The sequence below is a fragment of the Phacochoerus africanus genome, chromosome 6, assembly GCF_016906955.1.
Source record: "Phacochoerus africanus isolate WHEZ1 chromosome 6, ROS_Pafr_v1, whole genome shotgun sequence".
In the NCBI taxonomy this organism is placed as follows: Eukaryota; Metazoa; Chordata; class Mammalia; order Artiodactyla; family Suidae; genus Phacochoerus; species Phacochoerus africanus.
In genome coordinates, this window is record NC_062549.1 from 57,027,951 (window position 1) to 57,052,481 (window position 24,531).

The following is a 24,531-nucleotide window of genomic DNA, read 5'->3' on the forward strand; positions in this document are numbered from 1 at the left end:
TTAATGGCCTCACCCATGACATATAGCAGTTCCTAGGCCAGAGATCTAATCTGAGCTGCAGCTTTGACCTACACCACAGGTGCGGCAACATCAGATCCTGGAACCCACTGCGCCAGACTGGGGATCTAACACTCACCTCTGCGGCGAACTGAGCCACTGCAGTTGGATTCTTTTTTTTTGTTTGTTTGTTTTGAAATTTTATTTTTTTTTACAGAATAAAATACATATATTTAAACACAATTACATTCACACGGATTATTATATCATGGATCTTAAGAAAGAGATTAAGTGACTCCCTCTGGAGAAGTGGAATGGAAAATATGCTGAGACAAATAGGAAATTTATTCTATACTTTATCCCATTTTGTATGGCTTTCATCTTTACTATTTAGTATTATCTATTACATTTCAATTTTTCTTTAAAGAAGAAAGCCTTATATACCATTAAATATTTTATATAGCATAATAAAAAGAATAACTGGTAAGAATAACAAAAATAATACATCCTATGAAAATAAGTAAAATATAAAATGCATAAATTGGTTAAAAACCAGTGTAACTATCCTCTTTCTTCAATATAGAACACCATTCTACGTGATGTGATAAACAAGACATTATAGACCTTACATTGTAAAAATGGTTATTAATAATACAATTGTAGAACTGTATTATTTATTTGTACAGTTGCATTATTTAATTATAATTATCATAAGTTCTTTGATGGAGAGGAAATCAGAATCAGATTTAAGAATACTTCAGCATTCCAAGAATGATGTCAAATGACCCCCTTCATGGTGGATTATGCACATATTTACTATGAGATATATTTCTTCTCCAGAGATTCCTTGTTTGTGTATCAATTGTAGATTTTTGGTTTGCAGTTATTCTGAAGTTTTGATATGAGTCTATTTGTATATGAGATTGTTTTAAGTTGTTGTTCTCTTAATTGCAAGTTCATCTCCAGTGTCCTGCATTTGTACCCACCTCTTCTCATGATTTCTGATTTTGGTGGTGTAATTGTGCATGGATGATTTCCTATCTTTACTGTATATATACCTTTACTGGTGAGCCTTGTCATTTGTGGAGTTTTTGTTTCTGATTGTGGCTTTTTCTTTTCTGCCTAGAAACGTTCCTTTAGTATTCGTTGTAAGGCTGGTTTAGTGTTGCTGAATTCTCTCAACTTTTGTTTGTCTGTGAAGGTTTTGATTTCTCCTTCAAATCTGAATGAAAGCCTTGCTGGGTAGAGTAATCTTGGTTGGAGGTGTTTTCCTTTCATCACGTTCAGTATATCATGCCACTCCCTTCTGGCCTGCAGAGTTTCTGCTGAAAAATCTGCCAATGATAACCTCATTGGGGTTCCCTTGTATGTTACGTGTTACATGTTTCTTTTCCCTAGCTGCTTTCAAGATCTTCTCTTTGTCTTTAATTTTGGTTAATTTGATTAATATGTGTCTTGGTGTATTCCTCCTTGGGTTTATTTTATATGGTACTCGTTGCGCTTCCTGGATTTGAGTGAGTGGTTCCTTTCCCATGTTAGGGAAGTTTTCGGCTATTATCTCTTGGAATATTTTTTCTGTCCCCTTCTCTCTCGCTTCTCCTTCTGACACCCCTATAATATGGATGTTGGTGCGTTTAACATTGTCCCAGAGTTCCCTGAGACTCTCTTCATTTGTTTTCAATCTTCTTTCTCTTTTCTGTTCTGCATCCATAATTTCTTCTAATCTGTCCTCCACCTTGCTTATTCGTTCTTCTGCCTCCTGTATTCTGCTGTTAGCTGCTTCTAGTGAGTTTTTATTTCAGTTATTATATTTTGCATCTCTTCTTGTTTAAGTTTTATATCTTGTATCTCTTTGCTCAGTGTTTCCTGTAAGTTATCCATCTTTGCCTCCAGTTTACTTCCAATGTCTTGCATCATCTTTAGCATCAACAATCTAAAGTCTTTTTCCTGGAGGCTGAGAATCTCCTCATCACTTAGCTGATTTTCTGGGGTTTTTCCTTTCTCCCTCATCTGAGTTATAGTTCTGTGTCTTTTCATTTGTATAGATTTTTGGTGTGGTGACCTTTTTATAGATAATAGAGCTGTAGCCTCTCTTACTTCTGGTGTCTGCCCCCCTTGTGGGTGAAGTCGGTATCAGGGGCTTGCTGTAGGCTTCCTGATGGGAGGGGCTGATGCCTGCCCACTGGTAGGTGGAGCCGATTCTAATCCCTCTGCTGGGTGGGGCTTAGTCTCTGGATGGGATTAGAGGTGGCTGTGTGCCTGAGGGGTCTTTAGGTAGCCTGTTTGGTAGCCTGTTTACTGAGGGGTGGGGCTGTGATCCCACCTAGATTGTTGTTTGCCCTGGGGCTTCTCAGAGCTGACTGACTGATGGGTGGGGCCAGATTTTCCCAAAATGGCCACCTCCAGAGAAAGGCAACTGCTGAATATTCCCGAGAGCTTTGCTTTCAATGTCCTTCCCTCACAACAAGCCACATTCACCCCTGTTTTCCCAGGATGTCCTCCAAGAATTGCAGTCAGGTCTCACCCAGGTTCCTATGGAGACCTTGCTCTGCCCTGGGACCCAGTGCACGTGAAAGTCCATGTGCACCTTTTAAGAAGAGGGTCTCTCTTTCCCCCAGTCCTGTGGAGCTCCTGTGCACAAGACCCACCGGCCTCCAATGCCAGATGCTCCAGGGGCTCTTTCTCCCAGTGCCAGATCCCCACACATGAAGGTTTGATGTGGGGCTCAGAACTTTCACTCCTGTAGGTAAGTCTCTGTGAACCAGTTAGTTTTCAGTCTGTGGAGCTTCCCACCCAGGAGGTATGGGGTTGTTTATATCGTGAAATCACCCCTCCTACCTCTTTTTCTTCTGGAGTAGGGTATGGGTTTCTGGTCCATTTGGGTGGAGATTGCTCAGCCTTTAGTTGTGAATTTTGTTGTTTTTAGGAGAGAAGTTGAGCTCCAGTCCTTCTATTCTGCCATCTTAATCCTCTCTCTGCAGTTGGATTCTTAACCCACTTGCCACAGCAGGAACTCCTGATAGAAATTTTGGGTTTTTTTTCTTTTCTTTTTTGGCTGCCCCTCAGCACGTGGAGTTCCCAAGCCAGGGATCAGAGCTGAGCTGCAGTTGCGACCTAAGCCACATGTGTGGCATCTCCAGATTCTTAACCCACTGTGGTGGGTCAGGGAGTGAACTTGAATACCAGTAGCTCCTAAGATGGTGCCAATCCCGTTGTACCACAGTGGAAACTCTTAAGAGTAGTTTTTGATTCTGATTGTCTTCCTCATATATATCCTCACTTCTAAACTAGGGATAGCTCAATCTTAGTCTCATTTTAATTAAGACGGAGTTCCCTAGGGAGTTCTCATTGTGGCATAGAAGAAACAAATCTGACTAGTATCCATGAGGATGTGGGTTTGATCCCTGGCCTTGCTCAGTGGGTTAAGGATCTGGTGTTGCCTTGAGCAGTGATGTAGATCACAGTCACTGCTTGGATTGGGCATTGCTGTGGCTGTGCTGTAGGCCAGTGGCTGTAGCTCCGGTTGGACCCCTAGCTTGGAAACCTCCATATGCTGCACCTTCGGACCTAAAATAAAAAGAGAGAGAGAGAGAGAGAGTTCCCTAGTCAGTGCGAGGTTTGGGGGCAATTTTTAGGGTCTATGGGCTGGAAATGCAGAGGTGAGAGACAAGCAAGATGTGGGGGTAGAGGCACCCAGTGCCAATTTCTCCATAAGGTTAGTGCTGGGACTCCTTTTCCCCTTTCCTGGTACTTCCCAGTCTGCCCAGTAACCTCAGGATCTTCTTGCAAAGAGGCTGGAGCTCTCTAACTAGAGGCATCCTGCTGACTTAGAGACAAGCAGAGGTAATTAACTGGTAGTTAATTCTGACCCCTTTATAGGAACCACTGTAGAGATATATGACTTACTTTTTTTTTCTTAGTGTCCCTCGTGCCTAAACTTTCATGGTAATCATGACATTTGTGTTTATCATTAATATTCCAGCTGAAAACATCCTCTTTTCTCCCCTCTGGTCCTGGCCATAGTCCATGTGCCATCACCTTTCTCAGAAAATGCTCTCTGTAAAGCCCAAATGTTGGTGAATGAGGCTGGGCTATTTCCACACCTCTCTTCCCTGTCTTTGACTTCCTACTGCAGCCTGGGGGAGGATGGTTTTATGCCACGGATACCTTGTTCGTCACTGTGGCCTTCCGAATCTCCCTCCTCCCGTCCACTATCACAGACCTTGAATAATTGTTTTCATTCAACCATGTAGCTCATTACTTCTTTGACCAGCAGGCTAAACCCAAGTATCTCTCCGTGCTGTCATTAACATGCTTCTTGTTTAACTCAAAACAGCTGTTCCTCCTCTGCCTCCCATCCCCAAGCTTTCCTCCTTAGACAAACCTTGCTTATCCAGAAACTTTGGGGGAAAAAATTATTTTTGAGTAAACAAGAGTTCTGGAAACTGGAAATAAGGATTTACCACTTTCCTCTCCCATTAAAGATGGAAACATCTTTAATTTTAACCATCTGAATGGAAATCTTTCTAAAATACATTGTTTAGTACTTTCTTAAACAGAGGACACAGAACATTATTTAACTTTTTCTTGATGTCTTGGGAATCATTATACCGAACAAAGATTCCACGCTGTCACATAATAGGGCCCTGAGATTCTTTTGGAGTAGAAAGTGTCCTAGATTTCAGTGATTCTGAAGTTATTTTGTGTTTCTTTTTTTTCTGTTTTTTTTTTTTTTAATTGAACTACAGCTGATTTATGGTGCTGTGTTAGTTTCAGGCATGCAGCAAAGAGATTCAAAGAATCTGCAAAAGAATACCTATGTTCTGTTTCAGAGTCTTTTCTAGTATAAATTATTACAAGATATTGACGTTTTTTTTTCTCAAGCGCGTGTGCACATGTGTGTGTATTAGAACTGTATGGAAAGAATTGTGAAGAAGGACCTGAGTTTCCTATGAAGAAATTGATTGGATTGTGTGTGCTCTATTTTGGTTTCCCCGAGGCCATTTTTGTTAATGTTTGTGCTCATTTTAGACATGGGGAGTTGCAAGACAAATCAGTCAGACACTGGTGAAAAGTTATTTCTGGATTTCTAGGAGCCACCTATCTTTCCAGAAACCTCTTCCTCAGCTTCATTCTTTGGTATCACTTCACTCTAGTGCAGGCAAATGTCACTACAAAGAGTCCTTTCATGAGAGGTCCTCCATTCATTCCATTATCCCAACCTCGCATACAAACTATTTCACTCTATCTTTTAAAATATTATCATGATGTTCTCAAACCATTGTCATTAAGAAAAAAAAATCCACAGGTGCAAAAACAAACTGCAACCATGAGTCTCTCTCTTTCTCTCTCTCTCCCTTATTGTCCTCTTTGGCAAAGGTCTATGGAAAGCTGAGTAAAGGAACAGGGCCATTTGACAGAGTGTAACCCACACCAGCCCTATTGAGCAATAGCTTGACCGTAAGTCCTTTTCAATGAAACGGAGGTATATTTTCCTTTATATTGTTGACTTTGACCCTGCAGCTTAGCAAAGAACACTTGTGCGGCATTTTCTAGATCAATTGATCACCCCCTCTGAGCAGACTTGCCCTTTTCTCATCTTTAAAGGGAAACCAGGCCCATCAACATAATCCCCCATTCTGCTTTGTTTCTCTCCAGGTCTTCAGGCTGTAGATTCTGAAATATGAATGAAGGGATGTGAAAGTGATGGGCTCTATCCTTATACCCAGCCCCAGTGGGAGCCTGGGCAGGGAGTGGGAGGATGAGAAACGTCTTCATTTTACACAACAAAGTGCTTCTCCAAGGTGGGTTATTGCTGAGTTGTCTGCCTCCAACTTTCCTAAGGTGATTGTTTAAAATATGGATTCCTGGGCAGCTTCTGTACCTACTGTATCTGTCAACATTTCTGGAGGATAGGGCTTTGTGATTTGCATTTTATTTAATTTTTGTATTGAAGTATAGTTGATTTACAATGTTATGTTAATTTATGCTGTGATTCAATTATGCATATATATAGTTATATATATACACACTTAAAATATTCTTTTCCATTATGGTTTATCAAAGGACATTAAATACAGTTCTCTGTGCTATACAGTAAGACCTTGTTGATTAACCCATTCATGTATAATAGCTTAAATCTTCTAACCCCAACCTCTCAGTCCGTCCCTCCCACAACCCCCTCCCCCTAGGCAACCACAAGTTTTTTCCCTATGTCAATGAGTCTCTTTCTGATTCACAGATAGGTTCTTTTCTGCCATTTTTTAGATTCTACAGATAAGTGATATCATATATTTGTCTTTCTCTTTCTGACTCAATGTGAGACCTCTAGCTGTATCTATGTTACTGTGAATGGCATTCTTTCTTTTTTATGGCTGAGTAGTATTCCCTTGTATATATATTATACATCTTTATGTGATCTGAATTTTTTTTTTTGTCTTTTTAGGCCGCACTCAAGGCATATGGAGGGTCCCAGCCTAGGGGTCCAATCAGAGCTGTAGCTGCCGGCCTACACCATAGCCACAGCAACATGGGATCCGAGCTGCATCTGCAACCTACACCACAGTTCACGGCAACGCCGGATCCATAACCCACTGACTGGGGCCAGAGATCAAACCCGAGTTCTCATGGATGCTAGTTGGGTTCGTTAATCACTGAGCCACGATGTAAACTCCTGTGATCTGAATTTTAAATCAACCAGATGTGGAGTTCCCATTGTGGCTCAGCAGAAAAAAACCCGACTAGTACCCATGAGGATTCAGGTTCAATCCCTGGCCCTATCAGTGGGTTCAGGATCCAGCATTGCTGAGAGCTGTGGTATAGGTTGTAGACGTGGCTCGGATCTGGCGTTGCTGTGGCTGTGGCATAGGCTGGCAGTTGAAGCTCTAATTCAACCCCTAACCTGGGAACTTCCATATGCTGAGAGTTCAGCCCTAAAAAAAAAAAAAAAAAAAGGAAAAATAAAAATAGACCTGAGCTGAAATCAATGCCTTTTGAGCTACTGCACATGCTGTTCAGGGTGCCGTGCAGTTGCTCCTAAAAGATGAAAGCCAAGACAGAGCCCTGGGCACTGAGGGGCCGATGGGAGTCTTCAATACAAAGAAATTCTCATTCCTCTTTTGTTCGTCCCCTTCAATTTTCTGATCTTTTTCCTCCACTCCCTCTTTCTTGTAAAGACTCAAGCTCTGAAATAATTATATGAAATTAAGTCGGTAAAAGCCAGGCTTGTTTCCTTAAGATTGATGTGTTAACATTTGGGGCAGTTTTCTCAGGACTCAGGGAGACTATTATTTCTGAGCTTGGCTGCAGGAACCTTCCTCTTCCCCAGGAAGGGGAGAATCTCCTTCCCCAAACCGTGTTTCTTCTTCATCCCGAGATGCACCCTGACTGTGAGCAGAATAAGTGTGCAAATGTTTTTAGGTGCTCAGGATGTTTCTTACTGTGGTCCTAACTCCTGACTGCAGAGAGAGACTGAATTCCAACAGGGTTTCTTTACACCACATTGGACTTAAGGTTTGATTTTTCAGGATGGCACGACCCAGTCTGGAATCTAGAGGAGGTGAGGGAAAACACTTTCCAGCTCTACCTGCCTGTTCTTATCTCTATATCAAGATAAGCAAGCTACTGAGTTCCCATTGTGGCTCAGAGGGTTAAGAACCTGACTAGAATCCTTGAGGATGTGGGTTGGATCCCTGGCCTTGCTCAGAGGGTTAAAGGATCCGCTATTACCACAAGTTGTGATTTAGATCGAGGATGTAGCTTGGATCTGTTGAGGCTGTGGTTCTTACTGGACCCCTAGCCTGGGAATCTCCATATGCTGCAGTGGCCCTAAAAAAAAAAAAAAAAGATAAGTAAGCTAGTTGGGTTTTAGCCAAAAGGAATGTTTTCATGCATAGTGTATCCTTTTAAAAAGTAATAACAGTTAAAAAAAAAAAAAAAAGCAACCCTGCCCATCACTTCTCCACTGTGTGCAATAAAATGAATGAAAGATGGAAAGATCCCCGGGCTTCTTTGCACTGGAAAATGGCTTGAGTACTCCGTGCTGAATTTCCATGTTCCTGAGGCCGCCCAGGGGGAGAGGAGTGGGGCCGGGGTTGAGGGGGGGCGGGTGTCAGGGTTCAGGAGGTGGCTGCCTGCCTTGACACATCGTTCCTAATTATGACGCCTTTGTAAACCCCCTTCTCTTTTGCTTCACAGGGCTTGTAAAAGGCACCCTGCAAAAACCTCTGCCTTCCTGTGCCTCCCAGCCCTGAGGTAGAAATTCTCTTCTTGCAGGAAGTGCGGAGCAAAGTTCAAAGCTTTCTCCATCAAAAGAAAGTGCGCCTGATCCAGTGTAATGTGATTACGTGACAATTAGGCCGAAAAAAAAACCAACAACAAAAAAAAAACAGTGCTACTGCATCTCTGGCTAGTAGTGCTGGCCCCTTACAGTCTTCACTTTTCTAAGAGATATTCATGCCTTCTCTGTTCAGTATAAAGATGATGCACAGCCACACTGAACACCTTTGAGGGTCAAAGCCACTGGTAGCTTTGGGCTATGTGAGCACAGAGAGTTACAAAGAGGTTGTGATCAAATGTCCTTACTAGATACAGAGGCTAAGAGATGAGCTTAAGGGAGAGAGGACAAAGAAAAGAAGTGAGGGTTTGCAGACTCCGGGGGCAGGCCCTGTTGTTCTGGAGATTTTCTGTATGACTGCCAGGCTTGTTTCCTCGCTATAAAACAAGCCCAGTTCAACTGATGTTAAAAGAGGGTTAAAAGGGGTCATAAATCTTTCTGGGCATTGAAGAGCCACGCAAAACGCAGCCTGATGTCTTTTACATCTGTTTCAGGTTCTCAGGCTCATCTGGCTCAACTGCTCTTTCTCCAGTGATAACTCAGGAGCCCCATTCAACCCGCGGAGTGGCAGGTATAGGGTGTCACCCCTCAGAGCCCTGAGGATGAGGGTGAGCGTCCGGGCAGCAGCCAAGCCCCCAAGGCTGGCCCACTGACACCGTGTAAGTCTACACCCAGGGGCTGGTGGAGGGGAGGCTGCGGACTGACAGTATAAATGGGCAGCACACACACACACATACACACACACACACATACACAGAACCCAGAGAAGGGAGCCTGGTGGCGGGTGGGAGAGCGCTGGCTGAAGCTGGTCACACGGAGATTGAATTTCAGCTGAATTAGATCAGAGCTGTGGGAAACAGCACCTCCTTCACACACACACACACACACACACACACACACACACAGCCGGTCTCATAGGAAGATGTGGGAGGGCGGCTGGGGAGACAGAGGCAGGCAGCTGCGATGAAATCCCCAAGTCCGCCCCCAGCAGCTCCCAACTAACTTAATTACCATCTCCCTCTCCCCAGGCTGCGCAGACTCAGGGGCTTTAGACTGGAAGGCTCCAAGGTGTCAGGGTGAAATGGGACTGTTGAAAACACGCCCTGGTTTGGGAATGAGCTTGTGTGTGTCTTTAGAGGAGGGAAAGCATGATTCTGAAAGGATGGGGAAGGCATGGAACTTTTAGGTCCACAACTGCAGAGGGCAAACTCCAGAAGGGATTTTGGTGGCTCTGACTCTTTAGGGTGTGATGTTTTACCTTTAGGGTTTGATGTTCTATAGTGTTTCATTAATGTGCAACGTGAGCTTTCGATAGATACCCTAACTGTTGGCTGCTACAAACTGGTCCTCTGATCTCCTGTCTCTGCTTGACAACCTGATGCCATTTCAGACCCAGAATACCAGCTTTTCTAGGGGAGGTGTTGGAGCAGTGGAATATGGGGGGAAAGTTTTAGAATTAAAATGGGAATGCTTGAAGTCCTATGAAAAAGGGCAAGAAGTCAGTGGCTTGGCGATCCACCCCCTTAGCAGGAGTTAGAGAGAGCCTTTCTAGGAGACAGTGGGAACACGCTTGCTCCTAAGCTGGCACCAAATGGCACCATTTCTCCAGGGCAGCGAGGGGCCTGGCACTCTGTCCATTTTGAATCTGGGAGGCTTCAAATGATCCTTTTTTTCTTTTCCTGTCACTCAACAAAAGGCTAGAGGCAAAAATTCGTCCAGCAGCTTCCCCTGAACCAGGCAGAAAACAACCCGAGGCTGCCCAGTGCTCCCTAATCTTCTGGTTTGCACATCAATTTTGAGCTCACTGCTGCTGATTGGAAAATGACCTTGAACAATCCCTCACTCAAGATCCCATGTTTGCGATGATGCCATGTGCTTCCCCAGCACAGTGCTCCTTTTCTTGGACTGAGAAGCTTCTGGAGTTTACACAATGCGTGGGCCTAAGGAAGCCGGCCAGGGTGTCCTCAGCGGGATGAGTTGTCAAGTAACCGCCCGCCCCCCCCCCCCCCCCCCCCGCCCCCGACCTTGTTAAAAGAGTGAGAGAGACCTAGAGCAGAGACAGAGTCGGTTGCACAGGATCCGACTTGATATTTGAATTCCTAGGCACTCCCCACTTTGTTGGATTTATTGTGATTCATAAAAAGAGACGGAGAATCCTAATAAGAACTCAGGTGCTATTTGGGGATTCTCCTAGCTTCAGTGGATACCCACAAGTGCACGGAAAGATTGCAGGGAGTCTGTCAGATATCTGTAAAAATGTCTATGTAAAAATGTCATAGGTGTCCCCTAGCCCCCGGAAGAGATCTCTTACATTTTCAGCAGATTTTCAAGAGTCCAAGACTCCCTCAGATTTAAGAACTACTGTTTTATTTATTTATTTATTTAAATTTTTAAAAAGCAATTAATTTTTTTTAGGACCAAACTCACGGCATATGGAAGTTCCCAGGCTAGGGGTTGAATCAGAGCTGCAGCTGCTGCCTACACCAGAGCCACAGCAACCAGCTCCAAGGCTCACGGCAACATGGGATCCTTAACCCATTGGTTGGGGCCAGGGATTGAACCTGAATCCTCATGGATACTAGAGTGGTTCATTACCTCTGAGCTACAATGTGAACTCCAAGAATGACTCTTTTATATTAAAGATTTCCAAAGGTAATTTTAGTGGGAGGGGCAGAGCATTGTCTTTTCTCCATCATAGGTTCTACAAAGTAAAATATACTGCCTACTGTATACTGTGCCGCAGTGGAGCATGGCTGTTTGAGTCCTGTCACTCAATGAAGACAATCACTGAGAGGAGAGGATACAAACAGAAGTCGGCTGGGACGGGCGGCACATGAGTACGCTGAGCTCTGGGAGATGCATTCATGAAGAGAGAAAGCATGAAGCAGAACCTTGAAGGGCTTATAGTCTAGTGCAGACCTACCAAACCTCTTGGAAAAGGAAGGTAGAGAAATAAAGAGCGAGATTTGGATCCATCACATGGAAAGAATGTGCCCTGGCCTGGGGTGGTACAAACCTCTTTTTGCCAGCACAGGGAAGGATGCTTAGGGCAAAGATGGTTGTCATAACACGTCTTAAAAAATGACAGAGATACTGGGGTCCCTCAGTCCTCCGTTCTGAGTTCCAAATTTCATGTTTGGCTGCAAAATATAGGCATGTTTAGCCTCAAGAAAATCTTTTTATTATTATTATTATTATTATTATTATTTTTAGAGCCGCACCAGTGCATATAGAATTTCCCAGGGTAAGGGTCGAATTGGAGCTACAGCTGCTGGCCTACACCACAGCCAAAGCAATGCAGGATCTGAGCTGAGTCTGTGACCTACACCACAGCTCAGGGCAATGCCAGATCCCTGACCTAATGAGCAAGGCCAGGGATCAAACCCACATCCTCATGGATACTAGTTGGATTTGTTTCCACTGTGCCACAATGGGAACTCCCAAGAAAATCCTTTTTTTTTTTTTTTTTGTCTTTTTGCTATTTCTTTGGGCCGCTCCTGCGGCATATGGAGGTTCCCAGGCTAGGGGTTGAATCGGAGCTGTAGCCACTGGCCTACGCTAGAGCCACAGCAATGTGGGATCCGAGCCGTGTCTGCGACCTACACCACAGCTCATGGCAACACCGGACCCCCAACCCACTGAGCAAGGGCAGGGACCGAACCCGCAACCTCATGGTTCGTAGTCGGATTCGTTAACCACTGCGCCACGATGAGAACTCCCTCCAATTTTTATAAATAAGCTGATCTCTGAAAGCAGACAAATTGGGGATGGTAATAATTTACACTAAATGGTAGCTACTTTTTTTTTTTTAATCAATGGCCACGAGACAGGATTTGAATCCAAGCCATAGCTGCAACCTATGCAGCAACTTTGGCAATGACAGAGCCTTTAACTCACTGCACGGGGCTGGGGATTGAACTGGCACCTCTGCAGTGACCCAAGCAGCTGCAATCAGGTTCTTAACCCACCACACCACAGCAGAAACTCCAAAGAGTAGCTACTCTTGATGCCAGATACCTCTGAACAAAACTTTGCATACTTTATTTTTAGTAAGATTATGACAACTCTGTGTGGAACTGTTTCTCCCATTTTTCAAGTAAGGGACCTAAGGCTTAAACAACTTCTTTGCCATTACTTCTCTACCGAGTGGCGGAGAGGACCAAATTGAAAGCCAGACGAGGTGATCTCTAAAGACCAGGTTCTTACAGTCTCCACTCGGTAGCTTTCAGCAAAGTAGGATCTGAAGCTTGGCCAGAAATGTCAAGACCCCAAATTCATCTTACATACATCTTGGTTTTCAGAAATCAAGGAAAAAAATAAATAGATTTTTACTGAGGGGCTACTATTTCCCAGATACTATGCCATGGGAACTAAAATATATACACTACTGCACATAAAACAGATAACCAATAAGGACTGACTGTATAGCACAAGGAACTATCCTCAGTATCTTGTAATAATTTATAATGGAAAAGAATCTAAAAAAAAAAGAGCTAAATACATAGGTAGAACTGAGTCACCTTGCGGCACACCTGAAACTAACACAGCACTGTAAATCAACTCTGTTTCAATAAAAATTTATTTTTTCATTATTTAGTGAATTTATTACATTTACAGTTGTAAAATGCTTTTTTTTTTTTTAAATCATCATCACAAAATGTTTAATTATGCTGAAACCTTTCCAGGAAAGTAAAGGTGATCAAAAGGTTTTACAATGGAAAAGCGGATGTCTCAAATACAAAGCAAAGAAAGTGATTAAATATATTTAGTCCTCAGCAAGTAGAAGGAAAAGATTTTAATGATCACTCAGAAATAAATTAGAAAATCTTTTTCAACATGTTTTCATGCCAAGAAAATATTTAGCATTTTGTGCTATGGATTTGCCATAAAAAAACTAACTAGTAATTCAAAATAAAAAAATTAATAACAAATAATAATACTCAGAAGTTTGCTATTCTCTGAACTAGTAGTTCTGTTTTTGTCTGAGTTTAGTATTAGAGTATGCGGTATACTAGAAAAAAATGGCCTTATCAATAGATGGAATATTATATAACCACAAATAATATTACCACCTTATGGAGTAAAAACTCCTTTCAAAGAAATTTTCTACTCAATTTTTTTGTTTTGTTTTTGTTTTTTTATTTTTTTTATTACTCAGTGAATTTATTACATTTATAGTTGCACAATGATCATCACAATCCAATTTTATAGGATTTCCATCCCACAACCCCAGCGCATCCCCCACTCCCCAAACTATTTCCTTTGGAGATGATAAGTTTTTCAAAGTCTGTGAGTCAGTATCTGTTCTGCAAAGAAGTTCATTGTGTCCTTTTTTCAGATTCCACATGTAAGTCATAACATTTGATGTCGGTGTCTCATTGTATGACTGACTTCACTTAGCATGATAATCCCCAGATCTATTCATGTTGCTTTTAGCCATTATTTCATTCCTTTTAATGGCTTAGTAATATTCCATTGTGTATATGTACCACCTCTTCTTGATCCACTCCTCTGTCCATGGACATTTAGGTTGTTTCCATGTCTTGGCTATTGCAAATAGTGCTGCAGTAAACATTGGAGTACATGTATCTTTTTGAGTCATGGTTTCTCTAGATAGATGCCCAGGAGTGGGATTGCTGGATCAAATGGTAATTCTATTTTTAGTCTTCTGAGGAAACTCCATACTGTTTTCCACAGTGGTTTTTACCAATTTACAATCCCACCAACAGTGTAACAGTGTTCCTTTTTCTCCACACCCTCTCCAGCCTTATTGTTTGTAGACTTTTTGATGATGGCCATTCTGGCTGGTGTAAGTTGGTACCTCATAGTGGTATTGATTTGCATTTCTCTAAGAATGAGTGATGTTGAACATCTTTTCATGTGTTCTTTGGCCATCTGTATGTCTTCTTTGGAGAATTTTCTGTTTAGATCTTCTGCCCACTTTTTGATGGGGTTGTTTTTGTTGTTGTTGTTGTTGTTATTGTTGTTGTTGTTGTTGTTGTTGCTATTTCTTGGGCCGCTCCCATGGCATATGGAGGTTCCCAGGCTAGGGGTTGAATCGGAGCTGTAGCCACCGGCCTACGCCAGAGCCACAGCAATGCGGGATCCGAGCCGCGTCTGCAACCTACACCACAGCTCACGGCAACACCGGACCCCCAACCCACTGAGCAAGGGCAGGGACCGAACCCGCAACCTCATGGTTCCTAGTTGGATTCGTTAACCACTGCGCCACGACAGGAACTGCTGTTTTGTTTTTTTTTTTTTGTATTGAGTGGTAGGAGTTGTTTATAAATTTTGGAGATTAATCCCTTGTCAGTTGATTTATTTGCAAAGATTTTCTCCCATTCTGTGGGTTGTCTTTTCATTTTGTTTAGGGTTTCCTTTGCTGTGCATAAAATTTTAAGTTTAATTAGGTCCCATTTGTTTATTTTTGGTTTTACTGTCATTATTCTAAGAGGTGGATCTGAGAAGATGTTGCCATCATTTATGTCGGAGAGTGTTTGGCCTATGTTTTCCCCTAAGAGTTTTATAGTGTCTGGTCTTATATCTAGGTCTTTAATCCACTTTGAGTTTATTTTGGTGTATGGTGTTAGGGAGTGTTCTAATTTCATTCTTTTCCTTGTGGCTGTCCAGTTTTCCTAGCACCACTTATTGAACAAGCTGTCTTTTCTCCATTGTATATTCTTGCCTCCTTTGTCATAGATTAGTTGACTGTAGTTGCATGGGTTTAATTCTGGGCTTTCTATCCTGTTCCACTGATCTATATTTCTGTCTTCTTTGTGCCAGTACCATATGGTTTTGATGACTGTTGCTTTGCAGTTTAGTCTGAAGTCTGGGAGCCTGATTCCTCCAGCTACATTTTTCTTTTTCGGGCTATCTTTGGCTATTCTGGGTCTTTTATGCTTCCAAACAAATTTTAAAATATTTTGTTCAAGTTCTGTGAAAAATGTCCTTGGTAATTTGATAGGGATTGCATTGAATTTGTAGATTGCCTTGGGTAGTATAGTCATTTTGATAATATTGACTCAAAAAAAAATAAACAAAACAAATGAAATTTTGCATAGTTTTCAAATTCTTCTGGAATATTTTCTTTCTTTTCCTTTTTTTTTTTTCAATGGCCAGCATATGGAAGTCCCTGGGCCAGGGGTTGAATCAGAGCTGTAGCTGCAGGCCTACGGCAGAGCCACAGCAACACTGAATCTGAGCCATATCTGAGACCTACACCATGACTCATGGCAATGCCAGAACCTTAACCCACTAAGCAAGGCCAGGGATCAAACCTGAATCCTCACAGATGCTATGTTGGCTCCTTAACCCACTAAGCCACAATGGGAACTCTGAATATTTTCAAAATACATTCATCAATTAAAGTTAAAAGACTATGTATGCAACTTATCTCTTACTGGAAAATCACAAAACTTTCCCAGGGCAGAGGGTAGATTGTTCTCACTATTTTACTCCATTTGCCCTGTGGAATATCTGCCATAGGCCAATAAATAATTATTGAATGAATGAGCAAGTACAAGGATGAACCTATTTTGCAGAGAGCAATCAGAAAATCTTACCCCTTTGGAGTTCCCATCATGGCACAGTGGGAATTAATCCACCTAGGAACCATGAGGTTTTGGGTTCGATCCCTGGCCTTGCTCAGTGGGTTAAGAATCTGGTGTTGCGGTGAGCTGTGGTATAGGTTGCAGATGCGGCTTGGATCCCATGTTGCTGTGGCTGTGGCGTAGGCTAGTGGCTGTACCTCCAATTGGACCCCTAGCCTGGGAACCTCCATATGCCTTGGGTGTGGCCCTAAAAAGAAAAAAAATAGTCATACCCCTTAAAATGGAAGCAGATCACCTTGGACACAATACATGAAGGTACAGGCATATCTCATTTTGCCTGCAAAGTGACCTTGTATGCAGAATACTAAAAACAATGAGAGAGAAATTAAGAAGAGGATGTGGAAAAAACTTGAAAAGCTATATTTTGTTTTCTAATGTTTAATTGTTTCTATTCAGACTGGGGAAATGAAAAGCTCTTGCTAGTTGACACTTCAACACCAATGAAAATAATATTTACCCTTTATAGAGATCTCAATGAACAAGTACTCTGATTTTTTTTTTCATTATAGCTCTCAGGTCTATTTGATAGCCAAACATAGTCTCTACCTTCTCCTCTTTCTCAGCATGCATATGTGCTTGATAAATGTCAATGTACCTGGGGTCTTTGGTGTAAGGGAGTTAACATTTCCTTTTTAAATTGGGAGTGAAAATAATTAGTCAAAATATAATGCTGTTGGTGAAACAGAACTTGAAAAAATGAACCAGTTTTGAGGACAGGAATCATGCACTTGAATTGCTGCTTAAGAAAAGATCATTTCTGTTGAGAAGTTTCTTATAGCAAGTGCTATGAAGGGGAAATCATGCCCTTCTCAGACTTGAATATAGACTTAAAGCTATGGATAACCATCTTTCTTGTGAAATACAAGGATTTATATACTTAGAGACAGAGGGTTGGTGTAGATGCTATCTTAAGACTCCTTTCAGATCTGGTGTAGTCAGAGTTCATAGAAATTAAAGTTATATGAAAAGTTAGCTGCTCCTTATTTTCAGTTTAATATCTGCTTGCCCCTATATCTTTAGCCTAATAGCTGAAACTGGTAGAGCCTGGAGAAGGCAATGTAATAGGGAAGAAACTTTGTATTCCATTATATGTATATCTCTAAAGGGATGTTGCCTATTAAACTTAAATTATACATAATGGCCCATCTCGAGGAGCCCTGCCTCCCAGGTATGACTGTTAAGGGGAAATAACTTTGTTTAGCTCACAGGAAACATTCTGACCAGGGCCACCTTCGAATGACTGCAGGAACGAGGAAATTGACACATCCCCTTCAGAGGATAATTGGACCAAGGAAATGTTTGACTTTATTTCCTCCCCTTTTAGTATAAAAGATGTCTGAATCCTAATTCAGGCAATATGGTTCTTTGGGACATGAGTCCACCTCTTCTTGGTCTGCTGGCTTTCTGGATAAAGTCACTATTCCTTGTCCCAACAACTTGTCTCTCAATTTATTGCCCTGTTGTGCTGTGAGCAATATGAGTTCAGACTTGGTAACAGCAATAATCATCAGGCTCAGAGCTCTTCAAGTTTATCTCACTGCCTGCTCCACAGGTGATAGTACGTATCCCAGTGATGTTGTTCCAAGGATTGGTCCATACTTTCTTCCTCTTTCCTCCGTTATTCTTCCCTTCCCTACTTATTCACTAACTCATTTGCTCATTTAACATTGACTGAGCCTCTCCTGTAGCCTCATAGAGGCCCCCATCTGGTAGGATGGAACCCATGAGTAAGCACTCTGAGTCCAAGATGCATTATGGGTTTAGAGTTATGCACGGCTTTTAGTTGAGCAGGGCAGAGGAGCACCCAACCACAGGTAGTCAGGGGTAAGGAGATTTTCCCAGAAAAAGAGAGCTTGAGCTGATCTTTGATGAGCGCAAGAGAAGTTTGCCGGCAAGAAGAGATGGTAAATTTCTCCAGGCTGATGGAATACTATGTGGGAAGGTATGGAGGGGATGGGGGGAAGACAGGCAAGAGAAATTGTAGCAGATGTTGAGAATGGATATAATCCTGCTTGGCCGTGTATGGAGCCATGATGTGATGGGAGATGAGATCAGATATGAATAAGATTTGCTAACATTCATTGCATCTGCTATTTTCTAGGTGTTCTTCTAACAGCTTTCTTTGTTGACTTTAGTTCATCATTACAATGGCCACATGAGGTGGGTATTAATAGGTCTTCTATTTTACAGATTCACAGGGAGATCAAGTGTCTTGCCCAAGAGCACACAGCTACAGAAAAGCCAGGATTCATCCTAGAAAATTTGACACCAAAGCTCATGGTCTTAATGGCTGTGCCAAGCTGTTGATCTGATGGCCTCAAGTTTGCCTTGACAAGTGACCAGGGAGCCTCTTTCCTACCTGTTGGTTCAGGTTAGAGTAGAACTTACCACAAGTGTGGATAGTTTTCTTATACCCATTTTTTCTTCCCTAAATCAAAGGGAGTAAAGTTGCTTATGCTGTTTTAATATCAGAATTTCAACTCTAAGGGTAGGAACTATACCTGTTTGATTCATCAATGCATATTCAGTACCAGGCATGGCACCTAGTACCCGGTAAATACACACTAATGACTTATGAAATAAACAATGAACTCATTAATTTTTACCTATTAATCTTATTAGGAAAAAGTGAATTCAGACTTCTTCAGGGTTATGTTTACTTTCTCACTTGACATGTAAATTAATTTAACAAAAGCAATTCATTCTGCTAAAATCTTGTCACGTAGCATATACACAGTTGGAAATCTGTGGAGTAGTCAACCCCAAGACAAAATTTACAGAGATGAGCTTCTTCCAGAATTATTATTCAATGGATTGTGGGGTGTGTGTTTGTGTTCCACTTTTATTATTGTATTTTCTTTATTTAATATGTGTATTCTTCAATTTGCCGACTGTTCAAGTATCCTACTCCTCTTCCAGTTAAATAAATCAAAATGAGGGTCTGTGTGCCTATGATTTTCATAGAATCTATGCTGTTTCTTTTGATAATCATCAAAGGTTAACTGCATTAGACTTGGGGGCTCCTAAGAATTGGGTAAGTAATACAATTAGGTTATACCAAGGCCCAGGGATGGAATTTGTCCAGTGACATGAATGCATTGATTGCTTCCTCTATATTTCAGTGTCTTAAATGAAGTGGCTCTTTCCTTTGCATAGGAGAAATAGAGAAGTGTGCTTTCCGTCTGGTCATCAAGGCAGGCAAGGCCTTATGGACTCTGTCCGTCAACACTGATAATCTGTGACACCAGGAGGCGAGGAGGATCTCCAGCTGTTCCACCTACGCTGGATCCTAAGCGCCATCACCCTCTCAGGAAGCTAAGGAAGCCCAAACAGAGCAAGAGGAGTGCCTTGGACAAATAATCTTCTACTCACATGGAGTTTTAGAAATTGAGTATCCATGTATTTTGAACTTCTAGAGACCTTGATTTTCTGGGTTTCTTCCTTGCAGCACAGAAAATACATGTTTTGAATAGTTAAGTTGTCATAGTTTCTCTAGAAAAGCCTTCATCAAAAAGAGCCAAATTAAAAAAAAAAAATCAAAACTAGAACAAGATGACAGTAATTGTTTTAGATGAAATAAATATTTTTCTTTGATTTCTTAAGTATATTTGTGGTTTCAATTGTATTTGATGCATTTTATCCAATTATGAAGAACATAAACGATTATAACTAACACAATTTAATGTACTTCACAGTTTACAAATACACACATTTCTCTTACAAGATTTATATTTGTTCATTTGGCTCTCATAAGCCCTTTTGGAAATGGGGAGTGGTATCAAAATTCTGTTTTCATAAATGAGGAGACCGACACTCAGGCAAGATACCAGCTAAAGGGATTTGTCTTGGGCCACCTAATGAAAAATAGAGTAGTCAAAACTCGAACCCAGTTCAGATGCTTTTTTGTTTTTGTTTTTGTCTCTTGTCCTTTTAGGACAAGAGACAAAACCTCCATATGCACCCACGGCATATGGAGGTTCCCAGGCTAGGGGTCAAATCTGAGCTGCAGCTGCCAGCCTATGCCATAGCCACAGCAATGCCAGATCCAAGCCGAGTCTGCGACATACACCACACACCTCTCACGGCAACGCCAGATCCTTAACCCACTGAGAGAGGCCAGGGATCCAACCCACGAGCTCATGGTTCTTAGTCGGATTCGTTTCCTCTGCACCACTACAGGAACTCTGAATCCAGTTCAGGTTCTAAAACACATCCACTGCCGATATATTCTGTGGGTAAATCGATTGAAGTAGGGAGGTTATTGTTGAGTATCCATCAGGGGTTAGGTAATTTCAAACACGCTGCTTCATCCACAACCTGCAGGGTAGGGAGTATTATCAAAGATAAAGAAACTAAGGTTCAGGGAGTTCCCGTTGTGGTGCAGTATCCATGAGGATGTGGGATTGATCCCTGGCCTCACTCAGTGGGTTAAGGATCTAGTGTTGCCTGAAGCTGTGGTATAGGTCACAGATGTGGCTCAGATTCTGCGTCGCTGTGGCTGTGGTGTAGCTGCAGCTTTGATTAGACCCTGAGCCTGGGAACTTCCATATACCTCGGGTGTGGCCCTAAAGACAAAAAGCAAAATAAAAAAAAAAAAGGAAAGAAACAAACAAACTACAGTTCAGAGAGGACCAATGACTTATTAGATGCTTAGTAAATGACTGAGTCCTGTAAGTGGAAAATAATAGATAACTCCAGGGAAGAGAGGTATTATTTCACTGTCAGGTTGCTGATGTTTCTTGAGAATGCAAAACCAGGCAGACTAGCTCACAAAAGGAGGCTTATTTGTAAAAGGAGAGGTTGTTGTTGTTGTTCTATTTTGAGAGCTATTTTCTTTTCCTTTTCAGCAAGTCTTTATCGGGAACCGTATCTTTGCTCTGTCACCTGCAAAAGGACTTGAGAACAATGAAAACTACCACTGCAGGATATTGATTCTGATGGAACAAAATGTTGATTAAGCAGAACAGTGACTTTTTTTTAACTGGAGGAGCTCCAGATCTTTCCTTAGTCCCGTCTCTCCAGGGAAATGAGCTTTAGCCTCAACAATCTGCAGAAAACTCGAGTCAGAGGGAAGATTTATGATGGGACGCGATGGGCGGAAGACAGCTATCTGGTAGGCCATCTCGAAGCTCATCTTTGTGTTATTAGAGAAACACTCTCTCTCTTGACAGGATATAGTCTGGTTATCACACCATCGTCTCAAGTTTCATTCCCCTTCTGCTTACAAATGCCCCAAATATACAGAGATGCATTTCACGAAGACAGCCTTTTGAGAGGCAGTTTATCCCAGCTGTTGCAGTCTATCTTAAACACCTACCTTTTCACGCTGGTGTGGAGTTTACATGTCGATAAGTGTTATAAAAAACGGGGGTGGGGGGCAGGGCGACGTTGGAAATCTCAGCAAGGGAAAAGCACCAAGGCTGCCTGTGGGAATTGAAGTCAGAAAAAAGAAAGAGCGCAGAAAGCTTGATGTTCCAGTAATGCCACCCCCCCACCCCCCTCTCCTGCGCCCCGGCCCACAGGAGACCCGCACTGCCTGGGGGCTGGGGGCTGACCCCAAACACCAGGGGCTGTAAACACTTTTCTAGTCACATAAACAGGATGGATTCCTTGCCTGCCACTTAGGTGTTTTCCTGTTAGGGGCCGGTGGCAAAACAGAAGTGATTAGATGTAGGTAGAAAGCAGGAGAACCAGACGTGGAAGGTCTCAGGCGTCCCTCAGGAACTCTCTGTCCAGGCGTTGTGCACGTCTTACAGTGATAAATCCTCAGCGCCTGATGTCGCCGCATGCCTACCTCCCTATCATTTGCGCTCCCAGTTGGCCCAGTGGGATTTGTTGGTCAATGACCCGTGAGCTTTCTCTCACTCCTGGGTCTGTACGCATAGAGAGCACAAAGCTCTTGGGGAGCTGCTGAGATTAAGTCCCTGAAGACTTTCAAAGTTGGGGAGTTAGAATTGAGTGTTAAGTGGGGAAAACGGGAGTTCCCACTCTAGGACAGCAGAAAGGAATCTGACTAGTATCCATGAGGATGAGGTTTCGATTCCTGGCCTTACTCAGTGGGTTAAAGATCCAGTGTTGCCCTGACCTGTGATGCAGGTCCCAGATGCTGCTGGGATCCGGTGTTGCTGTGGCTGTGATGTAGGCAGGCAGCTGTAGCTCTGATTCAACCCCTTGCCTTGGAACTTCCAGGTGGCACGGGTGTGGCCCTAAAAAGCAAAACAAACAAACAAACAAATAAGGAAAACAGGAGACTTGGGTCCAGAGCCTTGCCAGGGTCCCATTTTAGCTGAGGGGGGCGGGGTGGGGGGGTTGTTGGAGAGGAAATAAACCTGGGACTCCAAGCCCACAGGATGGACGGTCGTGTTTGAAGTTGGGACTGGTGAGCTCAGGAAGCTGGCTGCATCGGGTTCCCATTAGCTCAGGCAGCGGCACAGTGGGTTCACACCATCGACATGGTAACAATTAAGCCTTCTGCTACTGGTCCTTCCCTGGGGGTGAAGCTCTTTTGTTCCTCACCGATGTGACTGCAAGTCTCCCTGGTTTCCTTATGGCTCGATTTCCTGCAGATTCCCATTACTTAGCATCTAATCTTCTGAGACCTCTTATTAGACCACACAAATGGCAGCAATTGTCTCCCCCACATAGACCCTGTCCCAGACCTGCAATGCACCTAGGAGAAATGCTGTGTCTCTCTGAAATGTGAGAGTTACTTGCAATGTAAATAGTCAGATTACCAAAAATCAGAGTTCATTCAATATTAAGGGAAAATAAACTAATTATACATGCATACTCTGAAGCATGCTAAATTATTCCTCCCCTACCCCTTGCATTTTAAAGTATGGTTTAGAACAATTATCTCCACCTTCAGTGATGAGAGAGGGAAGGCAGGAACAAATGACTGTAATATGTAGGGGAAAACTAAAAAGATAGAAAGTTCTGATTTTTTTCAAGGAAGAAGAATACATCTCTATAGAGACAAAGCCAAATCATAGAAAATGTGATTTGGGCTGAACTTTGAAAAATAGGTAGAATTTGGGAGTTTCCATCACGGCTCAGGAGTTTCCGTTGTGCTCAGTGGAAATGAATCTGACTAGCATCCATGAGGACACAGGTTCGATTCCTGGCTTTGCTCAGTAGATTAAGGATCTGGCATTTCTGTGAGCTCTGGTGTAGGTAGAAGGCTTGGCTTGATCCTGTGTTGTTGTGGCTGTGGCGTAGGCCATCAGGTACAGCTCTGATTCAACCCCTAGCCTGGGGGGTGTGGTCTAAAAAGACAAAAAAAAAAGGTAGAATTTGAATAGTTGGAAGTTGGTGGGAAGAAGAAAAGGACACATTAAGAGAAGGAACAAAAGCTTAAACCCTGAAAGATGCTGTGGGAAGTAAAAGTGTATGTAGTTGCCCTGGATATCCCTGGCGATTTGTTCCCAGAGCCCCTGTGGATTTTCAAATCCATGGATGCTCAAGCCCCTTATATAAAATGGCAAAGGACCATGAATACTGTTGGCCCTCCCCTGTATCCGAAGTTGGTCCAATCCTTGGATGCAACACCCCGCCCCCCTGCCCCACCACAACGCTAACCCCTTGGATATGGAGGGCCGACTGTATAAGGCATAGTTCCTACCTTCAAGAGGCAGGTTTCACAGACTCTCAGACATAGAGAACAGACTTGTGGTTGCCAAGGGGAGGGGGAGGGAAGAACTGGGAGTTTGGGACAAGCAGATGCAACTTTTTGTTATAAAATGGATAAGCAAGGTCCTATTATATTGCACAGGAACTATATTCAATATCTTGAAATAAATCATAATGGAAAAGAATATGAAAAAGAATATATGTGTATAACTGAAGCACTTTGCTGTACACCAGAAATTAATACAACATTGTAAAGCAATTTCAATTAAAAAAATAAAAATATAGGAGTTCCTTTTGTGGCTCAGCGGAAATGAATCTGACTAGCATCCATGAGGTTGTGGGTTTGATCCCTGGCCTTGCTCAGTGGGTTAAGAATTCAGCGTTGCCGTGAGCTGTGGTGTAGGTTGCAGAGGCGGCTCAGATCTGGTGTTGCTGTGGCTATGTTGTAGGCCAGTGGCTACAGCGCCAATTCGACCCCTAACCTGGGAACCTCCATATGCCACAGGTGGGGCCCTAAAAAGACAAAAACAAAAACAAAAACAAAAACAAAAACAAAACAACCCAAACAAAACAAGAAGTTCCCGTTGTGACTTAGTGAGTTAAGGAGCTGACACAGTCTCTGTAAGAATGAGAGTTTGATCCCTGGCCTTGCTCAGTGGGTTAAGGATCTGTTGTTGCTGCAAGTGTGGCATAGGTCATAGATGTGGCTCAGATCTGGTGTTGCTGTGGCTGTGGCATAACGACTTCCACATGCTGTGGGTGTGGCCATACCAAGAAACGAAACTAAACAAACAAAAAAACCTTCAATTAAAAAAACTAAAAATCTGGAGTTCCCGTAATGGTGCAATGGAAATGAATCTGACTAGGAACCATGAGGTTGCGGGTTTGATCCCTGGCTTCTCGCAGTGGTTTAAAGATCTGGTGTTGTCGTGAGCTGTGGTGTAGGTTGCAGAGATA

At 42.6% G+C, this 24,531-nt stretch overlaps 1 long non-coding RNA gene across 1 annotated transcript in view; it reads left to right on the top strand.

The window, feature by feature from the left end:
• The window catches only part of LOC125128810 (uncharacterized), a 58,206-nt gene extending 38,737 nt beyond the window's left edge, over window positions 1-19,469 (top strand). Inside the window, exons 2-5 of the long non-coding RNA XR_007135325.1 lie at window positions 5,656-5,801; window positions 8,827-8,991; window positions 18,047-18,105; window positions 19,102-19,469. This is a non-coding gene — a long non-coding RNA (uncharacterized LOC125128810). The remainder of the gene's footprint in view (window positions 1-5,655; window positions 5,802-8,826; window positions 8,992-18,046; window positions 18,106-19,101) is intronic.
• Window positions 19,470-24,531: the final 5,062 nt, after the last annotated feature.